Source organism: Heterocephalus glaber, unplaced genomic scaffold, assembly GCF_053883595.1.
Source record: "Heterocephalus glaber isolate CG9 unplaced genomic scaffold, H.glaber_assembly_v1.0 deba00001457, whole genome shotgun sequence".
NCBI classification, from domain to species: Eukaryota; Metazoa; Chordata; class Mammalia; order Rodentia; family Bathyergidae; genus Heterocephalus; species Heterocephalus glaber.
In genome coordinates, this window is record NW_028258305.1 from 46,014,004 (window position 1) to 46,035,129 (window position 21,126).

General features: G+C 44.1%; 1 long non-coding RNA gene across 1 annotated transcript in view; it reads right to left on the reverse strand.

Annotated features, from left to right (window-relative positions):
* Nucleotides 1–21,126, reverse strand: part of LOC147827081 (uncharacterized) — a 101,977-nt gene that overhangs the window by 43,730 nt on the left and 37,121 nt on the right. Inside the window, exon 3 of the long non-coding RNA XR_015453247.1 lies at nt 16,253–16,291. This is a non-coding gene — a long non-coding RNA (uncharacterized LOC147827081). The remainder of the gene's footprint in view (nt 1–16,252; nt 16,292–21,126) is intronic.

Here is a 21,126-nt window from a genome sequence, read left to right on the forward strand (position 1 = left end):
CTTCACACCACTGCTCAAGCTCCAGTGCCCTCTGAAGCAAACAAATTTACTTTCGATCCACCTGCCTGCCCAAGCTATGTCACTAAGCTTTACGGTGAGAGAAAAAGCTCCAGTTAAAGTTTCAGGCCAATCTCAGAGAATGAAGGTCAGATTCTCCCAGATTTTCCAGAAATCTCCTTTTGGCTTCTTACCAGCTCACCTACTTTCAGCAGCCTCAATAGCCCTCCCTGGACAGAACTCCGGATGTGGGCAAGGGTGCAATCAAGCTAAGGCAGCAGAGCATGTCATGGGGCCGTGAGGAGGGCTGAAACCATGCCGGTCAGACCCGTGAGGCACCCATTTTTCTCAGCTGCAGTCCTCCTCAGAGGCAATGTGACTTACCGGACAAATGACCTGAACTCACCGAGCCTCGGTTTCCAGCTAAGTGACGAGACTGCTGACCTGCTGCTCTCATTGTAAAGTCCTGTGACTATGGAGCATCTCACCCACGGCCCAGCACACAGTAGGCTTGCATGCCAGTAGCCTTCCTTCTTGGGAAAAGGTGCAGGTAACTGCAGTTTTCTGCTCCCACTTGAGAGTGCGGTTTTACTAACTGTGAACTGGCACATCCTCTGCCTTGCTCTATGTCCATGAGAGTGGGTTAAGCTCCAAACACCTCAGGTTCCTCATATGTGGACAGTAATTGCTGTCCTTCCAGCTACCCAGCTCCAGTTGTCATCAAAAGCAAAGCGCAAGGCACATTTCAGAATGTCGGCCTGGAGACAGTTTCCAGAGAGGTGCAAGGTAGGGTTCTATTATGAGCTTTGGGATTGAAAAGGCAGCTCTATTTTGTGCTCTTTCTATTAAACTGAACTTCAGCCCTGGAAATTAATACCCCCACCGCATTTTAGTGAGGTGGTTCTATTTTTACAAGAATCGCAGAATCAAGCCCTAATCTGTTATGCTGTGACCTTTTGCTGGGCTCGGCATTGGGGATCATAATTCAGGGCCAGCTTCAGCTAGGGAAACCTCCACAGGTCTTTTAGGACATGAGAGAGCTATTGAATATTCTATAAAATCTCCTTGGAAAACTGGCCCACAGTCCTTTATAATCTCCCCAGACTGTTTCTGAAGTCTCTCTATAGATTTTTTACTCTAAAAATCCATAGTGTTTCTTAATAAGGATTCGGGCCTCTTGGAAAGGATCTTGGAGAGGATAAGCTAGGATCAGGTCCCCAGAGCAGCTGAGGTGGGGCAGCAGAAACTATTCTGTTACTGCTAAGCCCCTGGATGCGAAGTCTGAGCCAAGGAGCCTGTCAGAAGGATGCATTCACTTTCTGTGGGTGGAGACGAAAGAAGGAATTTAGGAGCTGAGCCCCGTGCACCCCTCCACGCCACCGGACTCCGGGCTCTCCTCACTTTGATAAGGAGGTTGATGTGCAGGACCCATGCTCCCCAGACATCCCCAACTCGCTTCCTCTCTTCCTCTGGGCTGGGCCCCACCCATGCCAAGTTGTCCCCCTACTTCTACACTAGTAGGAAGCACAGTGTCATGGGGTGAGGAACCTGACTGCGGAACAGCCACCAGGGCTAGAGGAGCTCCGGCTGGATGCAGCCTGCCTCAGGGGGAACGGAACCGGAAGGGCAGCTGAAAGCAAGTACCCTCTCTTCTCCCCATGTGGATTGCTTTAACGTGCACGTTGCTTGGGAGTGTTTTCCCCTAGCCAACCTTCCCAAGAGTCGCAGTGTACCAAGAGACCGCAGCTTCTGAGGTTCCGCCAAGTCTCTGCACTGCTCAGCTTAGACCTCTGGCCAGCAGAGTAGCAGATACTGTTGCACTGCTTGGCAGCCTTCCCTGCCCCACTCCCTCCTTTCAGCTCTGACCCTCATCACGTTGGGTTTGTACCTTCTAAATAAAGCCTTAGAGATTTAACTCAAGGCAGAAGCGCTACTTCTAAAAGCACCTAGGCTGATGGACGTGCGGCTCTGTCCACAGCGACCAGAGGCTGTGCTGTAGCAAGCCCATCGGAGGCTGTGGCCCTAGAACTTGTGCAAGTCTTCCCTCTGTGTCATGCACCTGACTCGCCTAGCCCAGGGCCTGCACATGATGGGGATCCCATGAGCAGCAGAACCCTAGCACACTGAACTGAGTATGTTAGGGTCAGAAATAAACCTGAAGCCTCTCCCCTCCAAAGATTTTTATTCAGTGGAATGTTTCATGAGTTTCTGCTAGTACTGACTCGGGGAATAACCACATTTTCTAGAAGTCCTATGAAGGATCAAGCATCATATGCTCCCCCCACTTCAAACTTTTACAATTCCCCACCTTTCAGGGGCTGTGTGGTCCATCTAACTCCAGAACAAACATGGTAGATAGCTTCCCAATTCAGAGGATATTTCACACACAAGGACTTCTTTCCCTTGGCCATGGAAGACAGCACATGTTCTTAAGCACTAGTTGCAAGGTGTAGTGTGACTGTCCTCTACTGACTGTCAATGGTTTCTGTCCAAGGACCACATCTGTACCCACATTTCCTGATGATCAAAAGGGCCAGTTATGGGGGGCCAGGTGCCCTCCAGGCATGCTGCAAATGGCACTACAGAGCATGGCATCAGTCACGATAGGATTCCTGCTATTGTATGTGCTGCTGATTTTGTGGTGTCTCCAGAGATAACCACAGGCTGCCAGCCCTATGCTCTGAGAAAGAATCCAAAAGAATCACCAAATCACAGAAAAGAAGGTCAGAAGAAAGTGAAGAGCAGGCCAGGCAAATACTACATACTATCTGCTCTCCACAAAACTGCAAGAGAAGAAGCAATCATCGAAAGCTTTCTGGAGGAATTACCACTGAAAATAAGGAGGTTATCTGAGGTCAGCAAAAACATCATAATAGCTGTAACACTGAATTTGTACTTGTTCAAATTATCATTGTATTGGATGATCACACAAGTCCATGAGATATAATTATCTCCATTTTACAATAGGTGAATTGAATGCACAGTTATCAAGGTTGGAATTATTTAGAAACACAGCAGGCATTCTTGATTCCTTCTAGGCTTTCTCCCTATTTGCATGCCAAAGGAGGAGGCAGTGAAAGTTAGAAGAAGTAAGAGAGGAAAAGCCAGCAGAATGGATGGAAGGAGGAAGAAAAACACTTCCCTAAGCCAGAGATTCCCGGTCTACCCAATGCCACCAGGGATTAGAACTCGGAAGCCTAGTCCTGGAACTTATCCAGACACCTCAGGAGCACCGTGAGCAATGGCCCCTCTCACTTTCTCTTGACATCACCAAGTTCACTTCACCCCTCAAAGACTCCCAAGGCTTCCCAGCATGGTCTGTGGCCATGGCTTTCCAAGGGTGGATGGCAGTGCGAGATACAGGTCAGAACTCATTCCCCACATGGGCACTCGGGACCCCAACCACCACTAGCTGATGCTCCTCTTTGCAAAATCCCACAGGTCTGTTGTTGCAAGCACAGATTACGTGTGCAGAGGCAGGCATTGATCTCCCTCTTGCCACCATGCTAATCCTTCCTCTTTCTCCAAAGTTCACCAGCACTTAGTAGCTCAGAATATACTTTAGGATTTATCACACACTACCCATTTTTCCTAGCTTATTGTTCAAAAAAACACTGGCTTCTTATTAGATGCCCCATCTTAAAGATATAATAATAAATAAAGTATTATTTCTGCCTTCAAGGGGCTCATCAGCTATGAGGGAGAGAGAGAGAGACAGGAGTAGACAACTGTAAGATCACGTGACAGTGAAGGCAAGAACAATGACTTAGAGAAAGTAACTCCCTGGGGGAGCAGGAGGAGGCTCCACCGAGGAAGTGCATTTGAACCGCAGCTGTAAGCATGCTGCTGTTGAGAGAAGACTGTCCCAGGACAGAGCTTGACAAATGCACAGAGGGATGAAGAGCCAGGAAGTGTGGAAGCAGAGGACAGAACAATGGGGACCCTGGGGAAGCAACCGGGGGCCTGGACCCGCAGGCTGCTGCATGCCACACTGAGGAGAAAGTGTCCCCAGTTCCTCAGGAGGGCCAGTGTCCTTTACAATTATCACCATAGCCCAGGACTGACGGCATCACAGTGGTTTCACACACATACACACGCGTGTGTGTGTGTACTTGGAGGTAGACTACTTGAATCCCTCAAAAAAGAACTAAAGGGGAAACTTTAGTGGGAAATGTATTACTTCAGGGCCTTCCCTGGCAGGAAATTACTCCTATGAAAATGAGGCTGCAAAGTAGAATAGCAAAGCAAGCTCGCTGTCCAGGTGGCTGCCTCCTCCTCATGTAGTCCCAGAAGCCCAGCTGCCTGCCATCGGCCACTGAAGCCATTTTCATCTCCTAATTTTTAAGAAAGGAGTAAACGTCTGCCTTAAGTTCCTGTCCGACCCAAGAGAAGAGACAAAGACGGACAGAGCGAATAGAAACCAGTATAGAAGGGGTAGGTCAGCAAGACCTGGACACAGCAAGAAGCAGAATGAGCTAGACACCCCAGCAGCCCCCACCAAGGAGACAGACACGGGAAACAGAATTACTTTTTGAAGGGTTCTGATAAAACTGGAATTGTACTCATTTTAACTGATGAATAAATTCAAGATTAAAAGGAATGTTATGGAAAGATCATCCTATTCCAAAGATATGACAAGCAGGGAAAAGGGAAAGGAATACCAGGAAGCCCCTGAGGAAAGCCCAGCTAGCTGACCCTGGGCACTCTCTACCTGGAATTTGCCTGCGGCCAGAAGGGATGTTTGGCTCTGAAGCCAGGTGTTTGCCTAATACTGGTCCGTCCTCCACTATATCCCTGTCTCTTGGATTTGCAAACTTCTGGGAAGCCATGGGAGAGGCCCAAGATTCTCCTTACGGAGAGACAGGAGACAAAAAGGCTCAGCTGCTAAGGCAGGCTCCAGGCCCCTCAGAAACAGTCAGGGGCAGGTTTGCGCTTGGTTTTTTAGCCATCTGTCAGAAAGCTCAGTCCAGCTAACCACGACTGGTCCTAGCTGCTCCAGCACAAGCTCATCTTAATTTTTCTTCTTCAGAACCCTGGCCTCCCCTCTGGGCCTCCTCCTGTGCTCTCTGCTGAGGCTCCTGGACATAGAGCCCCACCCAGTGGGTCTCTCATTTCAGTGTCCACAGATGCCCAGGGGCCAGAGCCCAGGAAAGCCTGATGAAGGCCCCTTGTTCTTCCCTTTGAAAGATACAATGACACACAAAAAAGCAAAACAAACACACAAAGGCAGAAGGAAGACAGGAAAGGGCAAATGAAGCTCCAACTTTCACTAACAAACACATTGCCTCCACCGAGTGGTCTGTCAACATGTTTTGATGCACTGTCTTTTATTGATTCAATGTGATTCAAAACAAGCCCATTCTCCTTGGAGCATGGACAGACACCAGAGCCACAAAGGGGTCTCTGAAGCTAAAGACAGCCATCAGAGAGCCAGTACACTGTACTCTGAAGCAGTACCACCCTTCCATCATTCTCTGTAGACTTACAATTTATGTTTAAAAATAAGATACTTCGGCTGTTTTTCCTAACCTCAGAGCTAGCTAATAATTTTGTGTTCAGAGACAACAGTTTCTGTAAAAGGAACAGCACTAAAAAGGGGACCTGCAGGGATAGTTTGGGATGGTAGCTGACTGGTGTAGTCTCATGCTAGAAGGTTTCCCTATAAGATGCAAAATCCTAAAGATCAAGATAATTTAGAGCTAAGGAGAGACCTTGTGGAGTAACAGTTCCATATGACAGATAGCAAAACTGAGGCTCAAGAAGGCCATGAAACAAGGAGCAGCCAAAGTGTCAAACCCCACAGACCTTTTCCCCGAGATGAGACATCAGAGTTAAAGGGTATCTTGCTGCTGTTCTAGAAGCAGGTCTATGAACAACACACTCTTGGAAAAGCTCCAGGAAATCGGTGCATGTGCAGCCAAGGAGATGTCTGTGATCTGCAGTAGATTTTTCTGGGTAACCTCCTTCCCCAAGGACCCCAGAGTGGGCAGGGTATCTTGGCACCTGTGAGAGATGGTCAGAGCCATCCAGCTGGTGCCACGAGGTCACACAGCCAGCAGCAGCTGCACTGCCTGCCTGCAGCCTGGCCTCCTACCTCTGGAGACCTATAGAACTAAAAATCACGCATAGCCACAGGCAGGGAAATCACCCAGTGAGCCTTGGGCATGCTACTGGATTTGGGCAGCTCCTCTGCTGAATTTTAATGAAGTAATTAAGGACTAGATAATAGACATGGGCCTCTGCAGAGCAACACTCGTGGCCCTAACCTCTTTGATATGTTCCTGCATCAGGAAGCAACTCTATCACTGCATGGCTTCATTAATATTCCAGCCAGCTCGCTAGCTCTTAAAGTGATCTATGCCAAAGTTTGTTAGTCTTTTAAATTACCTGCTGCGGCCCCCTGGAAAAAGAAGTGATGCATTCTGAAGAAGAGGCAGTGTCACAGAGAGTGCTAGAAGAGATAAACCCCTGGGTCTACACACATTTCCTGTTCAGAAAGGAGCCCAGATTAAAGGAAGACACAGCAATGGGCAGCACTGGCGAGGGGATGTGGACTGCACAGCAACAGGAGAGCCCAAGGCTTCCACCCCAGTGCTTCTCTTTAAGAACCAGCCCTCAGACCCAGAGTGGAGGTGAAGGAGCCCCACACTCCGGCTTACAGTGAGACCCTTAGTTCAGATCCTTGACCTCACACTGCAGAGAGGAGCCTGACCCCCACAGTGTGGAGCGGAGGAGGACTGGCTGCCCTTTCTGCTGCGGAGCATGCTCACACCAGTCCCCTTTGCCTCCCTGCTCTCAGGCCCATGTGAAACTTCCCTCCTTCTAGGAACCTTCCGACCTACAGGGTATAGTCTTGCCCTCTCCTCTCCTTCTCCTATATTATCATTTTAAAGAGTCCCCCATAAAAAGACCCAGCTTTCTTAAATGCTAACCAAGGACAGGGAGTTTACTATTTCACAAGTTCAATGTCAGACATTTCTTGCCTTAAAAATGTTCTTTTGAAAAGAATTCCTACTTTCTGCGTACTTAAATTCATTAAAAATAGCGATCTAGTGCGTCCATAAGGAGACAGGATGAGGTGACAACCCAGGTCTGCACCTTGACGGTGGTGGCCACAGGAAGCTGTGTGGGCACACACCGACCACACATGGAACTGGCAGCATCTGAGCAAGTCCTATGGCATGGATGCCGAATCAGTTATCCTGGGTGTCAGCATTCCAGGAGGCTGGGTAAGGAATGCACTGGACCTCACCATACATTTCTTTGCAATGTTTTGCAAATTTGTGGTTATTTCAAAGCTGCTCATGCCTCTTGAAAGATTACTGCATGTCACACACTGTCTAGACACCTTTTAGGTATTGATGGACCTAAGTCAGACAATCACTGTGGAGAGTTCATACTGTCATTTTCTTCCTGTACAGGTGGCAATACCTAGACACAGAAAGACTGAGTCACCTGCCCAAGGTATCCCAGCTAGTACGCACTCAGCTGGGATTAGGCTGCCTGCTGCCTGCTGCCAAGCCACCCTGGCGCAGTGACCGCGTTGCCTTATGATGCTGTGTCAGACCAGAGGAAGGCGAAATAAGCTTTACCAGCCTTAGTACACAACATGAGCCAACATAATCACTCTACTCACAACAGCATGCAGAACTCGGTCACCCCGAGAGCCTTCACCCTCCGTCTCACCTGAGCCTCCCAGCTTGCGAGCTTCCCCAGTTCCCGGATGAGAACACTGAGCTTCCAGTCCGAAGGTTCTAAACCTCAGGCCCCTGCCACTTGGCAGCCCTCAGCTTCTGTGGCTTTTCCATGGTTACTAGAAACTAGCCTCCTTTTAATCTTCCAGCAGGTTGGGTGGTTGTGTTTTCACATTTAGTTCTTTGATCCATTTTAGTTTAGTTTAGTACATGGTGAGAGATAATGGGCTAGATTCAATCTTCTGCATGTAGCTAGCCAGTTTCCTACTCGACTTAGCTTTTCCTCTTCTAGGTGTCTTCCCGAGAGAGTTAAAGACATATTACAGTGAATGTGCAAACCCATGTTTATAGTGACACAATTCATAACAGCTAAAACTTGGAAGCAGCCTCTATGTCCAGTAACAGATGAATGGATACAGTGTGGCATTTATATACAATGGAGTAGTATTCTGCTTTAAAGAATCATAAGTTAGGGTCACTTGTAAGAAAACAGATTTGAGTGAGACCATAATGTCAAGTGAAGTAAATCAGACACACAAGCCTAAATATCACATGGTTTCTCTTATATGAAAAGCCCAAAGAATAAATAAATTAAAGAGCAAAATATGTGCATAATGGGAAACCGGGAGATGAAGGGAGAGGAGAGGTGAGGGGTAGAGGACATAAGAAGAATTAAGGTGTGTCATGTCCATGGAACAACTGCGAACATGTGTTACTAAAAATTTAAAAAATGAAAGAACTTTTAAAAAAATAAAAAGAGAGCCCAGGGATGTAGCTCAGTGGCACTGTGCCTGCCTTGCAAGCACAAGGTCCTGAGTTCAATCCCTGTCACCAGAAAAGAAAAAGGAAAAGAAAAAAGAAAGTGGTCCAAGGAAGAGAGTGGTGCTGCCCCTCTAGGCACTGGCACTGGCTGTATAAGGAAGCAGGCCCCAGATCTGTGCACCATCAGCACACCAGGCACCAGTACGTGCACGCACGCATGGCCGTGCCCTAGGGCCTCTGGTGGTTTTAAGGAAAACTCATTGCAAACACAGAGGAAAAGGAGTGACAGAAGCAGCTGAGCTGATCTCACACAGCAACCCTACATCGGGGAGGGGTGGAAAGGGGCTGCCACAGACCTTTCTCCCAGGAAACAGTGACAGCCAACAGTGTATTTTGTGTGTCATTACTGGCTTATTTATTTGCCAGAAGACTTTTTCTATTCCTAGAATTTCCTTAAAGGATACAAATATTCCTGAGAAGGGGTAGTCCTCATGTCTCCGCAGAATCATGTGAGTAGGTATCAGTGATAACCAGCCTTTGCTGGGATAAAGTATCAGGCTACCTGATATTTGCGGTGGTGGGATGGTAAGAAAAGGAGCTGCGGAAAATGAAGGAGCAAGGCATCTACTTACACAGTGAAGAGTCGTTTCCAGGAGGGAAATGCTATGAACTCAACGTTTACACCCCCACCACCGAATACCTGTATGTAGAAACCCTAAATGCTCAATGTGATGGCATTCAGAGCAAAGGACTTTGGGGGGTGATTAAACCGTGAGGATGAGATTAGTGTCCTTACTAAGAGACAGAAAGAGCTTCCTCCTCTTTGTTTGCTGTTCACCACGTAAGTACAGAACTCGAGCCATCACAAGCCCAAGGAGCCCTCACAAGAACCTGATCTTGCTGGTAACCCTAAGCTTGGACTTTCCTGACTCTGGAAGTAAAAGACATAAATCTCTGTTGTGTAGGCCCCAGGTCAATAGTCTTATATTATGTGAGCCTGTACAGACAAAGTCAGGAGATGCTGTTTTGGGGTGTATTCCCTAGCTACGACATTATGAACAGGCTCAGGGCATGTTCCAGAGTTCTGTCATAGTTGGCCTTACTCTGGTGAAGTAGGCCCATCTTTCTCATGTCCTTTTTCCTGGTTTGCATCTTGGGTGCTCCTTCAAAATGCCCCGTTTTTGGAGATCAACACTCCTTAGATTGACTGTATTGCATTTCAGTAAGATCTAGCGTATATTTATTAACTGTCTACTCTGAGCAATAGCAAAGTGCATTCTGGGAGCAGAAAAGGGGATAAACTGTACCCAGCCAGTGTTGTCTAAAATCTCCTCCAGGGGAAGAAGTAGTTCAGCATTCTGGTCCAGAAAAGTCAGGATTCCTCCCAGGGTTTTTATACCAGCCTGTCTGTTGCCATCAGATTCTCCTACTGATTCTTTACTAGAAGGTCCATGTGTCAGTGGACACATGGCTATAGCACATGGCTTCACACAGCTATATCACACAGCTTCACACAGTGGACATATGGCTTCATCAGCTATAAATTCAAAACAGTGCTAAATAACAACCAACCTCCAAATCTTGATGACTTAAACATTCACTTTTCTCCATCATAGGTCTGCAACTAGGCTTGAATTCAGCTGAGGTCACCCAAGCTCAGCTGGGATTTGATCTGGACTAAGAACTGAGTTAGGATATGTTTCACCTGTCTCCTCATTCTCCCTTGATCAGGAGTTACCGAGGGCATGTTATTATTATGGCCAAAAGAGGAAATGTAAGAAAGAAGCCAAGCCAAACAGCCCAAGTGTATTCAAAGCCTCTTCTCATGTATGGTAACATCCCAACGGCGAAAGTCATGCCCACCATCAATGGGCCACACACTCATACTCTACTGGGAGGTACTCCAAAGGCACATGGCAAAACCAATGAATACATAATTTTGTTATAGCAAAGAAGAAAAGAGTCAAGACAAATAGTCCATTTACTAGTTAGTAATAACTGTTCAAGTCAAGTTTCCAAAACCTCATATGACCCTAACAGAGCAGAACCTAAAGCCCAAGACGTGAGACAGAATCAACTGGCCACTCAGCTACACTTCTCTTCCATTGTGGCCTAGCACAACAATGGACTATTTTAACTTGAAAGCAGCTGTGGACACAAAGGAAAACATCCTCATTTTGTCTTCCTGTCTTTGTTCCAGGCCCCAGTAGAAAACAGAGCATAATCTGAAGCAGCTGTCACACGGGTCTAAGGTAAATCATCTTTGTAGCAAGCCTGGCAACCAGAGACAGTAGGATAATAAGGTCGAATATCGTGAGCCCAGAACTCCCTATTTGCCAACCTCTACCATTCTCTGGCTCTGGTTTCCTGGTTCTTAGGAGCAAGTGGAATCACTCAGAATTCATGATCAAAGCCTCACATTAATATCTGCCATTCTCTGAGGGGCTTATGATGTCCCAAACACCATGCCAAATATATTCTTTTATATAGTCTTGTGAAGGCCCTGTGAGTGGGCCTGGGCCACCGCACTCTGCAGATGAGCTTTAAAGAGGTAAGAAAATTTTCTCAAGTCTACATAGCATGGAGCTTTCCAGGTGACAGGATGTAATGATAGAAGATACAGAGCTCTTTTTTTTTTTTTTGTACCAGAGATCAAACTTGGGTCCTTGCGCTTGTGAGGCAGGCAGCAGAACCACTGAGCTAAATCCCCATCCCCAGAGCTCTTTTTAAAAACATCATCCAAATTGTTAATCTCAATTCTTGGGTCTCTGTTTCACCATTTGTAGGTTACCTCCATATAACCATACAGAGGGCCAAAGTGAAAACTGAGGACAAACCTTGTGCAATGCTCAGCTTCCAGTGACTCCAGAGAACAGATAAGGGAACCCTTGACCTACCTTTCTCTCTGATGGTCTGTCTTTAGAATAGCATCTCTGAGCTACAGCCAAACTCAGTGGCAGAAATCAAGCAAGGGAAGTCTGAGCCAGGAAAGAAATGTTCCCTTGGATCTGTGAGCTCCTTTCTCCTTAGTGGCCAGAATGGCTTCCACAAACCACTTTCCAGCAGCCTACTCCCAGGTAGTCAGGAGAAGGAGCAGCAGTCCCCACTTGATGACTACAGTGCCTCTGGTGCGCATGGCTAATGTAGTAGGAGTTGAGTCAGTCATACTGCCAGTGAGGGAAGGAACTCACCCTCTCCTCTGTCCCCAGCTGTATCCAAGTTTCTGAATTCCATTATCCCTGCAACTCAGAGCTTGGGAAGCCAACTCTTATAAGAATAGGGGGCTTGGAAGAGAGGGAGATTTGAGCGATGAGGCCAGACAAAGCCCTGGGCCTCTCTAAGGTCCGCTGTTCAAGTCCTGTTGGGTTATTCTGAAGGGTCACCACATCCATCCCATTCAGAACTGCAGTGTTTTTCTGATAGACCACCTCCAAGGGTGGCTGGATCCTGGTGGGTGGATCCTGAGATATCTGGTCTGCCTTCTGGCATTAGTCCGGCTCATATCACTTGTTAAGCCAGTGGTGGACAATGGAACTTGTTGATGACAGGTGAGATGGCAGTTCTCCTGCAAAGGACTCAAGACCTCCTCAGCAAGCAAGAAGAACCAAAAGACAAGATGGAGCCCAGATCGGATCAAGTCTCTCTCCAGGTTCTTTCTTCCCAGCTCATCCCCTATCTTGTGAGCCTCCCAGTAGAGCCAACATATATGAGAGGAAGCCGTGGAACCATGGTCCTGGACACAGAGGGTCTCCTTAGCACAGGGCTGCAGTCAAGCTGCCCAGCATCCATGGAACTGGAAAAACCATTAGAGACGGCCTAGGTTCCAGTGCATTCTTTCCATGTGTTCTCTGAACTACAAGGTGATTGAGACCAAGGAAAGTCACAGAAGTGTCTTCTTCAGAAAGTCATTAAAGTGAGCTCTTTGACTTTGGAAAACAAAACAAAGCAAAAGACCCAAAACACTTGACCTAAATTTTCTAGAACGGCGCACAGTTCCTTCTGTGGTGACTTCGATATCCTTCCCATTAAATTTGAAAGGGAAAGGGGGTCTTGTCAGCCTCTCTCATACCTTCTGCCTCTTCAGCTCCAGGGAACCTTGACTGGTGAGACCTGCACCTGGCTCATACGTGATTCCATGTTCTCTGGAGCACGGCTTGTGCCAGGCCACACTGCTATCTGCTCCCTCAAAGAAGAGAGATTTTCTGTTTTGTACATTCCAGTCAGTGGGCTGTTCACAAGGTTCACTGAATAATAAGGACCTATTTTGTTCAAAAGCTGCCTCTGATTCTCCTATGGATCCCTCTCCTCCATGCCAGAGATTTTCTTTGCTTTGAGTGACCACAGCATATGAGACTGGGCTTAGACTTAGTCCTCCCAAGTAGAAGTTTTGGCAATTCAAATCCAGGTGCCATAGCAGACAAGTGGCTGTCCCCTAACCACTGCACTCCAGTAGAATGAGACTCAACCCGTGCACTTAGCCAGACCTTGCTGAGTGACACATCAAACCGAAGCATCACACTAGCTGCTCACCTGTAACACTGATCACCAAGGTCAGAATCACCAGTGCTGCCTTCTGTCCTGTCTTCTGCTTGGAATCAGAGCAACTCAAGTTCCCTATAAAATGCTCCAGGCTTATCCTTCCCCTGTTTGCACATAACTCCACAAGAGATCCGCATGTGGCCACCATTTAGAAAGGCTGGACAGGAGGAATGATGAATTTCCAAGGCAGAGCAAACTCCTGCTCTGCAGCAAAGGAAGCTAGAGCACCTGGAACACCAGTGAGCTCAGTGCAGACTGGGATGCAGCTGCTCCTGTTCTATGCTCCCACCTCTCTTCCTCCACTAGATCACATGGGCAAATATAACATCCCAGAAGCCATTAAGGGCCAAGAGGGACCTAGAGGGACAGGAGGATCAAGAAGCTCCTCAGAGGAACATTTGAGAGGCACCTAGTATCAGGGGCCTAGGAGAGCCCACACCTTTCCACACAGGGCCTCCCCCTGCTAGACCTGCCCCGTGCCATGTTCTCTGTCATCTAGGAAAGGTGCTGAAGTAGCTCGAGCCATCATCTTGGCTTCACAAAGTGCCCAGTTCGGATGGGGTGGCAGGACTCACACAGAGGAAGCAACCAAGGGTGGCGTGCTGTGGACGGACCGACTGCACAGGTCACACAGACCCTCTCGGTGCAGGAGGTCACACGGAGGACAGGCCACAGGTGACCATCAGCTCCTATGGTTGGCACAGACTTTGGAGGCTTCCGTGTGAGAGACACACCAATGTAAGTAGAACAAGCGGGCAGAGGATTTGAAGTGTGGAACACCACATCAGCAAGGGCATGATGATAAGATATGCAAACTGTACCTTTTAAGCAATGGCAGAATGGGTCATCCAATCCCACTCTACACAATAATACTGTCTTCTAAGGCTTGATATTAGTTTAAAATAAAATAAAACCATTTCCCGCTTGATTACAGTTAGAATCAGAGAAGGATTTTCAGTCTGACCCTCAGTAGGGTTTAAAATAGTGGAAAAGAGCCGATAAGGCATTGAGTAAAATAAATGTTTCTGATCTCAATCCAGTTACTGCTGAATGCAGCAGTGGATTGGAAAGGTAGGTCGCCTCTGGCATTCTTAGCCATAAGAAATTTAATGATGGATGAAAATGGATAAAATCAAAATGCTCTGATAGAATGGTGAACCTTAATGTCTCAGAAAATTAGGACCCTTGTAACCAATTTTACAATGGCTGGATTAGAGCAAAATAGGATTATAAGTCTGTTGTAAATGAAAGGAAATCTAATTTAAGTGGTCCACATCATTCTTACTAAAATGCGATAAATGCTAATTTCTTTCCCGGGCACCAGTGATTTGGCTTGTGATAGCTGTTTGTGAGGCGCTCAAGTCTGACCAATCTAAAACTGGCCTTTCCCAGTCCTAAGATGAGCTGGAATCCAAGTTTTCAGGGAGGGGAACAATTACAGTCTTCCCTGCTTCATTCTGGGACCTCAGCACTAGGTCCCATGGACACTTAGTCACTGTTTAGAACACCTCTCTCTACCACTTTTAGCTGGACCAGAGCTGCAAGATACAGTCCAAGCAGCTGATTTCAGTATCTCTCCCTCTTTTCACTTCATCATGCTTGTCTATGTTTTAAGCAAAAGAGAAATATCCAAAAGTAGACTTTTCATGTACACAAAGGCCAAGCAGGAGGGACAGGCCAGCACAGCGGCCAGGGGGTGGGGAGGTACTCAAAGCACCAGATGCAAATAGGTGCCTCTGTGTGCTACTGAGATGCCCCAAGCTGCACAATCTAAAGTGCGCCCTTTCTTCAATATTCAAATAAAATAAGTAGAATCTCGATTTCATTTCCCTACCAAACCACTTCCTCGGGAATGAAAACATGTTGTGGTTGCTACTAGTTCCCAGGGCAACTACAAACCACAGCGGATACTAGACTGCAGCAGTTAGCCAACTTTCCTGAACATGTGAGGCTCTTTTAAGAAACTACAATACTGAGGAGAAAAAGGAAGAAGAAACTTAACACCCAAACACACCTAAAATCTAGCAGCTGCATCTCCACATTAAACTGCAACCTGCGCTCCTTGGCCCTGGCCTTGGTGCTGAAATTTGCCCATCCGCGTTCCTCACGCTGGTTTGTCCTGGTCCATTCCCTGGATGCCTACCCTCGTCTCCAAGGCCGTCTAATAATAGCAATCAAGTTTCAAACTATACCTAATCCTTATGGAGCACTCCATGGGACACAGTTTTACCTGCATTAATTCATTTAATCCTCCTCAGCCACGTGATGTGGATAATATTATTATATTCACGTTTTACAGATTAGGACACTAACGCACAAATAGATTCCACAAATTTACATAGGCTTAGAAAACTGCTAAGTAATGAAAGTAAGATCCAAACCCAGGAGTCTGGTCGCAGAGATCATGATCTGTACTTTCTATGCTGCACTTCCAAAGAAGAATCTCTACATCCAAGAAAGATCTCCTTTATTTTAAAATATAAAGCAGCTTAGCTCCCCGGGATGGCTAATTTCATGTGTCAACTTGAGTCAGCTATAGTTTCAAGTTGTTTGGTTAAATATCAGTCCAGATGTTTCTCTAAAGGTAATTTTACATGTAGACTTTGAGTAAATAGATAACAAGTGAGTAAATCTGTAAAATCGCTACAGTAGTAGACATTCAGTAAGTATACCCTTCAATTTCCCTGCACCATGTGGGTAAACCTCACCCAATTACTTGAGGTGCTTAAGAGCAAAGAGCAAGCTTCTCTGAAGTTGAAGAAACCTGAAGTAAGTCACCTTAAGACTGTAATGCAGAAACCCTGCCTGAGTCTTCTGCCTGCTCCCCTGTTGAGTTAAGACTCAAAACTGCTGAATTAACTTGTCCTGAGTTTCCAGCTTGCCCTAAAACATTAAGAAGCGCCACTTTCCTTAGTCATAACAACAAACCCTTAAACTTTCTCACAAATATATATAAAGAACCCTAAATACTTACAATATACCATATCTGTAGTATAGATGTAGATATATACATATAATCTCCAAATTAAACTCTGAGATTATCTCTGAGACATTGCTCCATCAGGCCTTGCAGCATCCAGGTGGGCATGCTGTCTTTATATGCCAGAAAGCAAGCATTATTAGTAGTAGTAAATCACAAATATACAGAAATTCCATATGATCAGGTAAAACATTCATTTTTCTCATACATATGCCTTTTGATTCATACAGGGCCAGACCTAAATAGACATACAAGAGTCTCTTCTCCAATTTTTCCATACCTGCTGCCAGTACCCCAGGCATCCAGGCTTCAGCATGCTCTGGAATAAAGAGAAAACATTGTTATCTCCTTATTGAAAGGATGAAAGTAAAACCACAGTATCCAAGTAGGCTTAGGTCTTTCAAGTTCTTAAAATCTTGGTTATATGGGATGCTATACCAAGAATAATTCTGATATAACAGCTAAAATGATACTCTTCCCACACAGGCTAGAGACTGAATAAGAGAAATGAAGACAAAATAGAACTCCAAACTAGTTCCACATTCTTCCCAGGGTAACTATCACCAAGATGCTTCCATACTCCTGTCATGCAGTGGGAGTCCTGGGCAATGCTCTGGGCCACACACAAGGCCACCCCTGCCGTATCCAATGGGTTTCCAAGTCCAGCTCATTCTGGAGCAGAAGTTGCAGAGCACACTCTGAGGATCCATTTCTTACTTCTCTACATTGGACACCGAGATCTCCCTATGTGTGGGGCCACTCACCATTTCCTGGCCAATGAAAAACTGAAGCATTATTTGTTTGTACACACAAATATACATGAAAATGCATGTGTGAATGTTAGTTACCCACTGAACCCCACTAGGATGAAAGTTACACAAGACCAAGGTCTTTGCCTATTCTCTCACTCCTATTTCCTTAAAATTTAGAAAAGTATTTATCATATTGTACCATATTCAACTAAATAAATACATAAATTTTATATGATTTAATATAAGAATTTAGCTTTTTAGAAATTTGAACAAATGAATCAGTGTCCTTACTATTAGCTGCAAAACAATCTGCCATTTACCTACTGCTCTGTGGCATTGCCTTTATAATATATCCAGTTGACACATTTACATCCATTGCTCTGTGAGTTCCCTATTCTCTGTTCCTGTTTCTCTTTGTTCCCTTTTTTGGAATTTTATATAGTCATTAATAGAGCTAATATAAGTTTTAGGAAGTTTGTTCAAATTTCAAAGAAACATGACTAAATTTTTTCAAGGATTTACATATAAATTGGGGATTTTGACTTACAGGTAATATTCAATCATGCCATCCTGGAACATAACAACTTCTCCCCATTTATCCACATTTTTATGTCCCTTAATATCATCACAAATATATTTTTGCCAGGTGTGCTGTGCACACCTGTAACACCACCACTGGGGTGGCCAAGGAAAGAGGATTGTCATGAGTTCAAGAACAGCCTGGGCTTCATAGTTCAAGGCCAACCTGAACTACAGAGCAACTCTGCCTCAAAAAAGGTGCATCTGCATTCTTCCTTGGGTTAATTTCTGTGTATTTTATTTTTATACTTGTTATCAATATCTTGTTGTCTAGTATTATTTTCTAGTGAATTGTTGATGAGGTAGAGGAATGTTGCTGATTTTTATGTATTGTGTTTGTATCTGGGAACATTGCTGAACTGCCTATTAGTTCTAATAGTTCGTCTGATAAAGAGTTTTCTATAAAAACATCATAGAGTGTACTGGCAATTGACCTTCCTTTTTGATTTTTTAGTGATATTACTTATATTTCTTTTTATAATTTCAATCTTTTCTTCAAGATCTAGAACCTTAAGAATTATTATGGGCCTGTCTGTGCGTTATAACTGGAATGCACAGTTTCCAAAAGTTCCCTATGTGGTTGTGATGAGTTCTTTCTTCCCCACAAGAACAACTACTGCTCTATTTAGCACCTCCTGTGGGCTCAGCACTAGAAAATAAAGAAATAGTGTAAGATAACAGACTTTGCATTTGAATCACTGACTCAGTGGGGAGATAAAACATGTAACAGAAACCATCAGAATATTAAGTACTAAATGTCCTAGGAAATTATACACATGGAAGAACATTAAGATAAACTCTGTAGGATACCACCAGAAACCAAAAATAGCTTGGCCATGTGTGAAGGATGTATTGTGACTATTAGGCCTGATTATATAAAGAACAATAACAATGGAGTTCTGCTTTGTTCATCTGGGAAGAAGATTGAAGCTGACAGTCTCCTCCACTGACCACTGAATTAAGTATTTGAATTAGAAGAATCATACCACAGTGATATGCTCACCCATGTTCATAGCAGCACAGTTTGTAATAGCTAAAACTTGGAAACAGCCCAATTGCCCATCAACTGGAGACTGGATAAAGAAGATGTGGTTTTTCTATAAAATGGAGTACTACTCAGCCATAAAGAACAATAAACTAGAGACATTTAAAGCTAACTGGATGCACATTGAGGCCATACTCTTAAGTGAAATAAATAGCGCACACATGTGTAAATACCGAGTAGTTTCTCTGATGTGAAAAACTAAAAGTGTAAATAAGGATCAAGATGTATAATTGACAATGTGAAATAGGAAGAAAAGGTCTAAAGGAGCAGGGGAAGTGGGAGGGGTAGGGGAAAGGAAAGAAGGGAAAAGAAAAATATGAGAAAAGGAAAAAATGGAAACAAAATTTTTGTAAATAGGGAAGGGTGGAGGGGGTGAAGGGAGAGCAGGGGAAGGGGAAAAAATAAGAACCAAGATGCATTATGTAAAGGTACAAGATCCCAATGATGAATGTAACTGTATTGCATACCTGAAATGTACCAATAAAGTTAATGGGAAAAAAATGAACCACATAGAAAGAGAAAGTAAAAGTAATGTCAAGATTTCTAATTACACTTATGTATTTAAAAATAAAAGGCTCTGATACAGTTGTCTCAATTGAAGTATATGACTCAATTTCTCTGTATGGATATGTGTGTGTGTGTGTGTGTGTGTGTCTTTTTGAAAAATATTAGGCAATAAGATCATGAATTTAAGCCCAGCCCAAGCAATTTAGTGAGACTCTGTCCCAAAGTAAAAAAATATGAAAAGGTCTTGGGCTACAGCTCAGTGAGAAGGCAAAGGCCTTGGTTCTATCCTCAGTACTCCTCCTCAAAAAACAGATTTGCCCCCAGCAGTCTGACCATGAGAAGTTTTTTCCCAAGCAGAAGCTCTTAATAGGCTAATGGCTCTTTTCCAGGTGTTGCAGGGGATTTCTACAGACATCAGTACTTCTGGACATAGAGACCTTTGAAAAAGTTACCACTTAGCCCCCTCCTCAAATACATGGGAATCTAGGGTTGGCATTTTGTTTTAGACTCATTGTTGGTCCCATGTTTCTTTTCTCTTTCACTAGGTTTCCAAAAGCACATCACTTCCTTTAAACTCCTATGTGAACAATCAGGAGAAAAGAATATACATGAATTTCTAGCATCTCCTAAGTGGTTTTCAACATGTGAACCCCTAATCAGCAGCATCAGCATCACCAGACAACTTGTTAAAATGACAAAATCTCAAGCCACACCTCAGACACACTGCATGAAAGCTCTGAGGATAGAGCTCAGTAATCTGTATCTCAATTAGCCTTCCATTTTATGTGATGCAGGCTCCAGTGTGAGAACAACTGTCCAAATAGGTGACAAACTTAGCAACACTGTGGGAACCTAGAGGGAGGCCCTGAGAGTGGATCAGCATTTGAGAGTAGACTGAGCTTGGATCACATGATCTGGTCATCTGTGAAACACTGGAAAATTTCGATTTATCATGTGACTCCCACTAATTACACTGCAAGCAACTCCCCACAGATCCATCAGGCTCTGCAGAAATGTCAGCTTTTAATAGAGACTTTTGGTGCGAATTGGGTTTATTTTCATTGAAAACATCTTATACCACATTTCTGAAATTGCCATGGGGTATCCAAGGTTCCCATGGTTAGTAAACAAGAAAAGAATCTCACAACCTGAATAAGTAATTTTCAATGTTTTCAGATCTAATGCCCCTTTATTATCCTCACATAAAATTCAAAGATTATATAATCTTCCTGTACACACTTTAAGATAAATGTCATACCAGCAATATGAAAAAGAAAGCAATTAATATAAAATAGCATGCATTTTACTAAGTAAGTTCTGGGTCATCCCTACCGAGCGCATACAGAGCAGTTAGATGACTGCCTTGTGAACAGAACCTCTACAAGCACAGGTTGATACAGGTGTATTATTTTCACAATTCATTTGTCATTAGCAGTGCTGCTGTTAGGGATGGAATTTTCTAACACTTAATAAAATGCCAAACAAAAAGGAACAAAAATTTCCCTTCCTTTGCTACTTCTATATCTTACCATATACACATCTACTTTAGTACCTACAAATATATGCTCTCAAAATGAAGTTACCCTCTACACACTATAAAGGTGACTTCCTTATTATATTGTAGGCTTGTTTTATGTAAGTACACAAATAACTACCTAACTATAACAAAATCATAAAATTTCATCACATTCATGAAACCATTTATTTAACTAATACCTCCAGGTATATATTTAGATGATTTTCACTTTCTTAGTGTAAGCCCTGCTCAAATGAAAGCTTTCTACGTAAATTCTTACAAACTTGTACAAGTAATTTCTTTAGGATTTGTTTCTAGAAATAGATTGCTGGATGAAAAGTTATACACATTTTAAATGTTGTTATGCACTGCAAAACTGTCCTTCAAAAACTGCAATTTGTACTTTCATAACAGAAGTTGAAATGTCTATTTGCTTACACCATTATCAACAGTGGACATTATCAAGCTGTTAATCTTTATCAATATGATAAGTGAAAAGTGATATACATTGTTTTAAATTACAACTTTGATTATGAAGCTTTTTTCATTTGTTTATTAGGTTTTGTATTTTGGTAAATTACCTTTACATGTGTTTGTTGCATTTTCCCTCAAGTTGTTAATCTTTTCACTATTAATTCGTAGGAATTCTTTGAACATTTAAAATATTAACTCATTGTATGCTGTATTGACTATATACTAGTGTGGTTCATGCTTTCAATGCAGTAGCTACACAATAAATATTGGTTAACTTAAAG